At 48.9% G+C, this 12,041-nt stretch overlaps 1 pseudogene; it reads left to right on the forward strand.

Moving 5' to 3' along the window:
- The first annotated feature begins 1,019 nt into the window (after positions 1-1,019).
- LOC115832865 lies at positions 1,020-9,746 on the forward strand (annotated as a pseudogene).
- Positions 9,747-12,041: the final 2,295 nt, after the last annotated feature.

Consider the following 12,041-nt stretch of genomic DNA (forward strand, 5'->3'; position numbering starts at 1 on the left):
GGGCTTTGCTACTTATTAGCTGTGGTAACTCGGGCAGGTCATTTAACCTCTCTAAGCCTCAGCTTCCTCATCTGTGAAATGGGAATAATATCAGTCACATGCCAGGGATAAATCCAGGGAGGAGAACGGCCACGGGGCTATGTCAAAGGCCAGACACAACTTCCACCCCAGGTGAATGCCGGGACCAGGACAGTGAGCAGGCAAACCTTGCCCTTGCCCTCCCTCCCTCCACAATCTTAAAGCTCGTTGAACAACCCCCATCCCCACCTCCTGAGAATGTCTGTGCCCGCCTGCTGAAAGGGTTTGGCCTTTCAGTGTTCCCCTCCACCATCAGCTGTTTCCATGAAAAGATCTCAAGGGTGACTTGCAGGCTACCGTCATCACTACCACGAGCCTTTTCCCATCCCTGCCTCTACCTATTGCCCTCTAAATAAGGAAGCCAGCACTGCCAGGCAAAGAACTTCTGCCCAATATGGGTCCTGGGTGGCCTCTCGCCTCTCTCTTTCCCTGGGCCCCCAGCCAGCTCCCCCCTGCCCCAGAGATGCTCCCTGCTCACTTCATTCCTGCCTCATAGTTGGAATGACAGTGGCTCCCAGAACCCCTGGGGAGTGCGGAGGGTGATGGGGGTCTGGGGAGGCAGCCAGGCCCATGAGCAGGTTAATGTTACAACCCTGGATAAGTGAGCTGGGCGGGTTGACGTCAGGGTGATGATGGGGGGAGGGGAGGGCCGGGCTGCTGAACCAGCTATAAAGATAGGTCAAATCAAATATCATCAACTCGGGCCGGAGCAAGCGGGCGAGCTAGAGAGCGTCCCCGAGCCATGGTCTCTACCGGCCGCGGCTCAGCCTGGGTCCCTCTGCTCTCAACCCGAGTGCCCGATGGAGGCTTCGGTTTCATGTCAGCAGCCTTCATCTGCCTTCCAAAAATAAGCCCCTGCCGCCATGCCGGAGGGAGAAAAACAAGAAGGGCGGTATTTTTAGGGCCATTAATTCTGACCACGTGCCTGAGAGGCAAGGTGGATGGCCCTGGGACAGAGGCTGTTTCATCACTATGTCCCGGGGAGCAGGACGTCTGCAGGGCACGCTGTGGGCTCTCGTCTTCCTAGGCATCCTAGCGGGCATGGTGGTGCCCTTGCCTGCAGGCACCCGTGCCAACAACACGCTGCTGGACTCGAGGGGCTGGGGCACCCTGCTGTCCAGGTCTCGCGCTGGACTAGCTGGAGAGATCGCCGGGGTGAACTGGGAAAGTGGCTATTTGGTGGGGATCAAGCGGCAGCGGAGGCTCTACTGCAACGTGGGCATCGGCTTTCACCTCCAGGTGCTCCCCGACGGCCGGATCAGCGGGACCCACGAGGAGAACCCCTACAGTGAGTGCCAGCTGCAGCCAGTCGGGACGCTTGGGGTTTGGGCTCACGCAGGGCTAAAAGGTGAAGGGGCCCTGCTCTAATGGAAAGGATGCACTATTAAAGGGGGCAGAAATGCTGCTCACCACTTAGATGATTCCACGTTACTCTGCCTGGGTGCAGGCTCAGTATACTGGGGTCCAAGCATCCTGGTGTTCTTTGCCATCGCTTGGTTAGATCCTCAGTGGCACTAACTATTTCAGCATTACTGGCCCATCTGATGCCTTGTAAGACCACTGGGAACCATTAGTCTGGGAAGCCCCCAAGGCCTGGGTAGGGAGAATCAGTTAGTATACTTGGATCAAATTTGACACAAGCTCATTTTTATTCAGCTTCTTTCTTGGAGAAGGAAAGGAAATTCAATTGCAAATATCCAACTGAAGCACATCCTTCTTTTTATTTCAACGGGCTCCCTCTGTCCCAGGTTCTTATCTGCAAGCTGCCAGCTTGCTGTATGGTTAGTCTCCTATCCAAGAAAGGATGGGGGCTGCAGGATCCAAGAAAGCCATCAGCTATGGTGTGGCTGCTGTGTTTTCAAGATTAAGTGGGTTGAGATTTGTTGAAACATGTAGAGTACACATTAAGAATAGTAATAATAATCAATCTATTTTTTTACTCAAGTCAAAGACCTCAAGTAATTATATCAGTGAAAGCCAGATTCAAAGCTCATCTTAGATAGCTAAGTGGTCATTGCAGTACCTAACTCTGACATCAGAACCTTCCCTTGCAGAACTGGATTTTTAACAGCACAATGGCAGCACTTGATGAGGCCAGCAGACAGGGGCTCCTAGAGTTAGAGGCATCATGGATGGGGTGATGGAGAGTCTGGCTTTCTAGGAGAAGGGGGATGGACTGAGATGCCCTTGTCGGCTCAAGTTCCCACTCTGATTTGCACAAGCCTTAGGTAACGTGGCCCCCCTTTCCTTGTCAGGCCTGCTGGAAATTTCCACTGTGGAGCGAGGCGTGGTGAGTCTCTTTGGAGTGAGAAGTGCCCTCTTCGTTGCCATGAACAGTAAAGGAAGATTGTATGCAACGGTGAGTTCACCAGGCCAGGGAAGTGCCAGGTTTACAAGGCTTGATGCTTACACAGTTGAAGAAAATAATGTGAAATCCTGAGTAGAGAAGTGACTATCTAAATGGGAAAGGAAAGGCTGTGAAAGGAGCCTGTGAAAGGGAGGGGACTTGCAGCTTCTGCTTCTTCAGCCTCATGGGTGATTGTCCTCTGCTCTGGCCCGTGTTTCTCCTGTTCCCACCTGCCGGACGGAGCCTGTGTGATTAAACAGAAACCACAGCTCAGGGAGCCCATGGGCCAGAGGGAAACCCACATTCTGGCATCCAGGCTTGTGGGCAGGTGTGATTCCCTGCCTTGGCGAGGCCCCGAGAGCAAGCCTGTCTCTCTGCCTGGATGTGCTGCTCCATGACACACGCCCTGCAAGACGCCCCAGCCTAGTGCGCAGCGGTAGGAGTGGAATGGGAGGCTATTTTCATCCTCATCAGTGTGCTGAGATTCTGCGCTAGGGTTTTCAATCCTCTGGTCTCCAATCGCATAAGCTAGAGAGGCAGCCTACCCATTATACACTTTAGGCAGGTACCAGTCCCACCCGTTCCCATCCCCACCCCAGAGGTCACCCCTGGGAGTGCCAGTGCTGGCACTTGGGTTAATGCAACCAGCTTCTAAGCACATTGACCAAAACCTCTGCTCTCACTGACCTACTTGTTCCTGCAGCCCTCTGCCCGTCATTTGGCTTATTCCAAAATATGGCTGGGCAAACATCCCTATGAGGCTGAAGAAATGGAGAGTTCCTTTGACAGAAATAAGCAAGCTAAAAAGGAAGACCTCAGAGCAGGCCTCAAAAAATATCAAAGTTATTTATGGGGAGGGTGTGGAGGGCTGATCTACTGCCCCTTGGAGGATAAACTGAGGATTGGGATGTGAAGAAATAGATCCAGGATTGGCACTGGGTCCCAGGGAAGCTGTCCCAACAGAGGAGGTCTATGAAACACAAGAACGGGTTCACCAGGTGACCTCCGCCCCATAATCTTTAGTGCTAAGATCTCTCAGTCTGAGTTGGTTTATGTGGACATACGGCCTGCATTACAATCAGTGGGTCTCCCACACAAGCCTATGGACAGTCTGCATCTCTGTCACCTTGGAAACTTGTTAAAAGTATGGATTTCCAGGTACCTACCTAGGAGATTCTTATTCAACAGAGCGGGGATGTGGGCCTGGAAATCTGTTTGTTTTGTATTTTAAATTTGCCAGGTGTTTCTGAGGAACAGGCCGGCTTGGGGGTCAGCAGGCTACATGGCCTCTGGAGGGCAGGGGACCACCCACTGCCCATGTTACACTGAACCTGAGAGCTGGAGGGCGGGTGAGATGAGACAGCAGAGACATATCCTTGTTACCGCTCTCTGGAAAAGTGATGGCGAGGACAGGAAGAGGCCTGGGACCAACCCAGGTTTTGGTGGAGCAGGTTTCCCCTCTGTAGAGTGGGGCATCCCAAAGAACCCCTTCTTTCCAGCCTGCATAATGCCCGGAATCCCATAGGGTCGGGAGAGCCAGGAATTTGGGCTGTTGGCTGTGGGACTCTGTGCAAGCACGGGACGTTTTAGCAAGTAAATCTCCTGGGAGAAAGCACAAATTTCATAAACTCTTCTTTCTCCTTGTCACCTTTATCAACAAACTATTTATTACTTTTTTCTTCCTACCCAGAAAGGAATTTAATTGTGGGGAGGAGAAAATGCACAAATATAGAGGAAATTTACCCACTTCCCACTTTAAATCTCTTGGCCCTGGAAGGAGAAGCTGGGAAAGGCTGGGGAAGGGAATATAAGATTTAACCATCAGAGAAAGCGCCACAAAGCAGGGAAGGGCATTCAGAATAGCAAAAGGGAAAGGAGGCTGACTCCTAATGCCTGAAACCCACCACCCCACCCCCAGCCCTCACTCTGCAGCACCATTATTGGCCGATGACTTTAAAGGGGGTTAAGCAGGTTGATGAACTGCTGGGCTCGCTAAATGACTAAATGAGCAGCGTCCAGGAGAATGGAGAACTTCTGGGAAAAGACCCCGCACCCTTCGCCTCCGCCCTCCACCCCTCCTACCTTCACCCTCAGTAGCATTTGGCCAAAGAGCATCTTCTCCAGGGAGGGAGATTCTCCTCCCTGGACCTCAGGGCCAGCTGGGCCTGCACACAGAGAGTGGGGCTGGACAGCTGTGCCACAACCCTGGGGCACCTGACGTTTTATGTGGCTCAGGACCAGATACTCCTGAGCAACTTCTACCCCTCCCTCTCCGCCCCTCGGAGGCCGTTATCAGTCTAAAAAAACAATTGCCAACTGATCCCCGGAGCCAGGAAGACTCCTGCTGGGTGATGATTTCATTCACACTATTTCCTTTTAAGCCCCCGGGGCCTCCTCATCTCCCAGGCTCAGCTGCTACTGCCACTATATGGCATTTCTCATGGGTGGGGGAGGGAAACTGGGCCGGGGCTGAGGTGTTGGTGGGGGGGACAAGGCAACGACTCACGGGCAGAGAATAAGGGCCAAGGAAACCTGGCTAGAAGTGACTTCACACATGTCTGTCTCCTGGAAAGAAGGGTGTGGAGGCTCAGGGCAGTTTGCCGGGCCCTCCTTTAGACAATATAAACAGCTGCCCTGCCCTGGGCACTAGCCTACTGCTTGTGCTAGGATGCACCGGCTGCAGAGGGCTTTACGAGTATGATCTCACAGCACCCTAGGAGGTGCACTTGATCTTCATCCTCCCTGTGCAGCTGCGGACACCCGGTCTCCAGGCTCACATGTCCAGCCACAGCTGTGTGCAGCCCTGTCTCAGGGCTCCGTGACCCGAGTTCCAGTTCCTGGCCAACCTACACTCTAACTACTCGTCTTACTTTGGGCAACGTCACTGAACCTCTCTGGGCCTGGATCTCTGCTCTCTGAGGATGAGGCAGAAATCAGTGAATTCTAGCCCCCTTGGTCCCCTTTGAAATTCAGAAAACAAAATATCAAGGATCTCCACCTAACAGTGGTTCTATTAGAATCCTTTGGTTGAGAAAAATATATACTAGTAAAAAGATACCAGCAATTCAGTTATGCTTTCAAGTGATTTCAGTTTTACTAAGAAGAACTGCATTTACATCCTTTTCATCAACAGTATGACAATGTGCAAAGGACAAAAATGATTTCCTCCAGAGACCTCTGATTATTATCTGGGGCATTACATTGGGGGAAGGGAGGACCAGGCTTGCCTTGGCTCAGCTGCCACTCTAGCAGAAAACAGCACTCCTGAGGGAATGGGATAAAGGACACCCACCATGAGGAAATGCTGGGAGATGGGGGCCGGAGAGCAGCGGGAGGCGCATGCCCTTATGCAGGGCCTGAGGCTCTGCATACAAATGCCCGCCTGCTACAAAGAGCTGCACTGGAGTGAGAAGAAGAAACACCTGATGAAAACATTTTCCAACATTCCTAAATCAACAGTGCAATTGTGTGCTAGGGAAAAGGGTTGGAAAATGCAGGCATCTTCAGAGCTGACGATATTTCAGCTAAAGACAGGAAAAGAAGCAGTCAGGGACTGCAGAAGAAAGTCTCAGGACAAAGAATTGGTTTATTTTTCCTTCTTGCCCACATCCTTCCACCCCATCCTTCTCCATCCAACACACACTCCCAGGAGGAACAGGGACAAATGGCCCTAGCAGTCACAGGATGAAGATGTTTAAAGGCAGGATTAGATCCTCATTGGTCCAAGTGGCTTAGCTCTAAAGGCAGGAGGGTGGCTGTCTTGTCCACCTCACACTTTTGGGGCATTTCTAGCCCACGGATATGCTTGCTCCTCTTCGAAATGCCCTTCTCCATAGTGAGTGCCAAACGCACATAAGTCTGAATAGACCTACATAGAATTGAAGACATTGTCATGCTGGGGCTTGAGCCTGGCAGGCCCAGGAAATGTGACCCAGTGGAATGATTTTCATTTGTTCAAGTAATCATATACGGTAGCTGCTTTCATGAACGTGGCGTTCACTTGGCTTGAGTGCGTTCTTCACCAGAGCTGAGGGGCCAACATTCCCAAGCCATGAGAACTCAAAGCTCAGGGCTGTGATGAAGATGAATTAAGGGGCTGGGTCTTGAGCATCACTCTGGCAGTGGGAAATCCCATCAGCCTGAAGCATTCGGGGAAAATGCATTCTCTCACCTTCATGCCACAGGCCTCCTGGCCTCCCGAACCCCACGGATGTGGGTGCTGAGGGCGGAGGAGAGAGAGCAGCAAGGGGAAGGTTAGGGCTTCTAACACAAGCTTCATCTACTAGTTGTCTTTTTTCACTTTAGTTTTGTACAGGAGTCTGGGGAAGGCCAGGGATATGAGACAGGCTAGAGAAAAGGACAGAATGGAAAGGAAAAAAAAAAAGTAGTCAACTTAAAAAAAAAGGAAAAAGAAAAAGAAAAAAAAAGTGTGTATGTTGAGGAGGAGTGGATTTGAATGATCCAAAATCGAATGACCAGAGAAGCAAAGTACAATCTACACATCCATGGTCATGCACGCTTAAACAATCATGTTTTAGGAGATCCAGACGTTTAGGAGAGGCTGGGTTCTCAATGGACACATTCTAGGCACGGGGAAGTGGGCAATGGCTTTGAGAGTTTCTTGTCCAAGTCACTCAGTTCCTCCCACTTCCCCTTCCTCCACCTCAAGATTTCATTTCTCACTAGAGCTTGCAAACAACACATGAAACCTCTCCCTTAACCACCATCCAGATCAGAAATAAATTCTCTGGAACTGACTGGGCGGGTTACTCTCCAGGGACATACAAAGTTAGAACATGGGGGAGGCTGGTGGGTGGAGAGGGGCTGTGACCAGCAAGGAGGAGACCACAGTTTCTGATCAAAATGTTTTCTCGCTCCGTTTCCTGGCCCATCTGCTATCCTAAATTCCCTTCCCACTTTAAATAATTTACGTACTTGACTAGGTAATACATGAACATGTTTTAAGGAGAAAAAAAGTATCAAAGAATATTCTATGGAAAGTCTCACTCCTACCATTGCCTTGAAGCCACTGAGTTCCTCCCTAGAGGCAGCCACAGTTAGCAGTGTTTCATTCCAGTATATCATTCCAGAAATAGTAACGCACACGTGCACACAACCAGTATCATCTTTTTAAAATCACACAAACAGGAGCATACTATGCTAACAATTTTTCAAACCTTGTGTCTTCACTTAGCAATGTATCTTTGAGGCCATTTCATGTCAGTACAGAGAGGCTTCTTATCTTTTCAAGGCTTATAGAATTCCATCGTGTGGATCTACCATAGTTCAGTTAGTTACTCCTCACTCTTTTTTTTTTTTTTTTTTTGAGACAGAGTCTTGCTCTGTCGCCAGGCTGAGTGCGGTCTCAGCTCACTGCAATCTCCACCTCCCCGGTCCAAGAGATTCCCCTGCCTTAGCCTCCCAAGTAGCTGGGACTACAGGTGTGCACCACCACGCCTGGCTAATTTTTTGTATTTTGGTAGAGACGTGGTTTCACCATGTTGACCAGGATGGTCTCAATCTCCTGACCTCGTGATCCACCCACCTTGGCCTCCCCAAAGTGCTGGGATTACAGGCATGAGCCACCTCCGTTACTCCCTGTCTTAATAGATACATTGTTTTTTGGTCTTTTGTTATTTAATGCTGTAAGTAACTTTTGTGCGTGTGTGGGAATATATCAGTAAGATAAATTTCTAGAAGTGGAATTGCTGATCAGTTGCTATATTCATCCTTTATTCTGGTAGACGCTGCCAAATTGCTCTTTATAGAGATTCTGACAATATACACATCAGAGAACATTAAATGAGAATTCCTAGTTTCTATGCCCTCACTAACGAGAAGCATAGTGTCAATGCTTCTCTCTTTGAAATCTGGCCACTAAAATGGGATCTCACGTTATAATTTACATTTCTCTTATTAGGCATATTCTCTTCTGCTCAATGCCATTGATAGTTCCTTTCCTGGGAATTTTTGTTTATAAATGTTGTTCATTCTCCAGTGAGTTTAGGGTTCTGAATATAGTAAAAAATGTACTCTTTGACATATGTGTATTGTACGTATTTTCAACCCAGTTTGCCATTTCTGTTTCTTATTTTATTTAAGGTAATATTTTTCAAGTAGAAGACTAATTTCTTACTTTTTTAAAAATGGCTTTAATTTTTTTTATCTGTTTAGAAAGATGTTCCTGATTCCTGAGTTTTATTAAAAACCTTTTCTGGATTTTAATGGTTCTTTTTTTTTTACATTTAAATCTTTGCTCCTTTTGGAATTTATTTTGATGTAAGGGATAAAGTCATGCACCTCAAACTTTATTATCATTATATAAAATACCATTCAGTTGTTCCAACACCCATGTTTTCTCTAGTGTTTAAAATAACACTTTTACTTTATATTCATTTCAGATTCATTTCATTTTACATCCATGTATGTGTTGGGATCTACTGCCGGACTCTATTTTGTTCATTGACCTGTACTGGACTTCTCATTAGCATAGCTTTACTTGGAACATTTCATTCAGTTCTGAGCTGAATTTTTTCCTGGTGCTGCTGGCTCCCAAGCTTGCCCACCAACAACTGGAGTCCTGTGCACAGGGCAGGAAACCCAGGCTCCAGAGAGGCTCCTAATGAGGGGCCCGTGGTTCAGAGCCAGCGTCAGCCTCTGCCTTTTCCTCTCACTCCCTGCTCTTCCATGCAAGCTCACTGTCCTCCCAGACACTCCATCAAAACAGCAGCACTTAAAAGCTAATTGTCCAGTAACCCACAGTAAGTCTTATGGGACTGGGTGATCCAGGGTAAGGCAGTCTTTTGAGGCTTTTAATGTAAAGTAGTTCAATGATTTATTGGAGAAGAATAACTACTACTACTAATTTTGTTTTTAATTCTACTGTATAGCAAGCATTGTTCCCAGGACTTTCCCAGGCATTATTTCGATTAATGCTTACTCCAGTTCTATGACACAATTTTTTCTTACTGTTTCTTACTTCACAGATGAGGGAATTGAAGCTTCAGAGTTAAACGATTTCCCCAAGTTCACGTAGCTAAGTAAGAGGCTATTGTCCATCAGTCTAACCTCAAAGCTGTGGCACAGATATGTTCGTGACCTACACTGATTAGTTCATCCTCTTTTACCTTTAGGACATCCCTTCATTCATCCATTCCACAAATATTCACTGAGCATCCTAACGAGGAAAACAGGAAAGCTTATGAAAACCCACCCCCCCTGGTGTGGCATTAACCTGTTCACATGGCTGGTGAACACCTTCACATTTATCTCAAGCAAGTTAACATCAGTGAAGTGCTTTGTAAATAAGCTGCAAGCATGAGAGAAGAAGATGGGGGAAACGTATGAGGGGAGTTTTCACTGTGTTCCCATAGGCAAGGCTGTCCCTCGCCCACGCTCACATCAGGCTGAAAGAGCCACCCATGCAGGGGTCTCCTTATGTTTTCAGTGCTGTCCTTATTTACTTATTTATTCTTGAGACAGGGTCTCATTCTATCACCCCAGGCTGGAGTGCGGCGGAGTGATCATGGCTCACTGCAGCCTCGACCTCAAGTGATTCTCCCACCTCAGCCTCCAGAGTAGCTGGGACTACAGGCAGGCGCCAATCATATCTGCCTTGTTTTTTTTTTTTAAGCTTTTGTAGAGACAAGGTCTTGCTATATTGCCTAGGTTCCTCAAACTCCTGGGCTCAAGTGATCCTCCTGCCTTGGCCTCTGAAGTCCTGGATTACAGGTGTGAGCCACTGAAAACCAGTCATGTTGTCCCTATTAAACCACCATCCATCAGCATGCAATGTTACCGAGCAAGACACAGTCCTCATCTCAGGGATCTTGGAGTCTTATTGGGAAAAAGTATGGCTGTTCTAAATGTTGCCAGAGAAGTCCACTGAAGGGGCTCTGGGCGTCCTGGGGGCCCTGAGGAGCAAGCTACTTCCCAGCTCTTCAGAACAAGCGAAGAGGTTCTCCGCCCAGCTATGCTGCCAGCAAGATGGGACACTAGCAGTACGATTCCTTTAACAGAAGGTCAGAGGACACCTCTGGCACACGCCCAGTAGCCATCGAGCGGTTTTTTTTTTTTTTATACTCAAGCAAGAAGGAGTCAGAAGTTATCCTCCACCCATTTCTCATTCTTGTATTTCTTTTCAAGAGTAGACCCCCCGGTCTCTGGCTCCCACCTCGCTCTCTGTTCTTCTAGCCCTCGACCCAGCTGCTTCCCCACAAGAGCAGGAAATCCCGCATACTCCCCTTAGGGCAGCCACCAGGCAGGTTGCAGAGGAAAGAGGAGACTTGGGGTGATGTACTGGGAATGAAATTGTGCATGTGAGACAGGAAGTCCAGCGTTCACGTTCTGAACAGGTGGCCCACACACACTCCTCTACCAAATCAGCATGGAAAGGGCCATTTTTTTGTTGGTCCCAGGCTCCTTGGCATCACCTGTCACATTGGGAACCAGGTCCTTTTCCCCGTAAAAACTCCTGCTCCTCACCGTTTCTGTTCCTGCATGTCCCTGGAGAACTATGATTGTCTTGGACAGCAGTCCCCAACGTTTTTGGCACCAGGGACCAGTTTCATGGAAGACTATTTCCATGGACAGGGTGAGTGATGGGGACATGGGGGGATGGTTTGGGGATGAAACTGTTCCACCTCAGATCATCAGGTATTAGTTAGATCCTCAGAAGGAGCAGGCAACCCAGATCCCTCACATGCAAAGTTCAAAACAGAGTTCTTGCTCCTATGAGAATCTAATGCCACTGCTGATCTGACAGGAGGCGGAGCTCAGGTGGTCTTGCAAGCAATAGGGAGTGGCTGGAAAACAAATGAAGCTTCGCTCACCCACCGCTCACCTCCTGCTGTACAGCCCGGGTCCTGCACTGGTATGGGCCACTGACTGGTATGGGTCTGCAGCCTGGGGTTGGGGACCACTGGTCTAGGAGGTACCAGACACCTTCTAGGCTCAAAGTCAAAACTGAGAATGGGCCTTTTTTGAGGGATAGAAAACTTGGACTTAAACCAGGAAAGACAGACTGAGGAACCACAAGCAGAAAGAAAGGGACAGGCAGTGCTGGAAAGGGCTGAGGAGATCACTTGTGTCTCCTCCCCCTCCACCAACCACCTCTCTCCTTCTTCCCCCACCACACACAGTCTGCAGAAAAGAGAACTGAGGCTGAAAGGGGAGGAACCTGCCCAAGGTCACACAACTAGGAAGTAGAAAAGTCACGAAATAGCACCCTGGGCTCCCATCCCTGCTCCAGTAGACTCCCTCTCACGTTGGATTTGAGAAAACAGCTTGTGTCATTTCCTGGTCTGTTCTTTGAATGGAATAAGTTACTATCTAGGGACGTAGCAGAAACTACTCTGGAAGTCAGGAGACCTGAGTGGTAGACCATCCCCTGTGTCCCTGGGCCTTGGTTTCCTTATCGTAAAGGAGGGAAGGTGAGAGGAACCACGAGAGCCTGCAGCCCTCTTCCCATCCTAACCTTCCACCATCCGTTCACCCAGGATGCTCAGACCTCACGGTGGTTGTCTCACAAAGAGAAGGGAAGGGGCACCTGGCAGAGGGGCCTACTCTCTGTGGCCCAGCTGGCACCTGCAGCACTCCTCATTTGTAACCCAGTCTC

Source organism: Nomascus leucogenys, chromosome 23, assembly GCF_006542625.1.
Source record: "Nomascus leucogenys isolate Asia chromosome 23, Asia_NLE_v1, whole genome shotgun sequence".
NCBI classification, from domain to species: Eukaryota; Metazoa; Chordata; class Mammalia; order Primates; family Hylobatidae; genus Nomascus; species Nomascus leucogenys.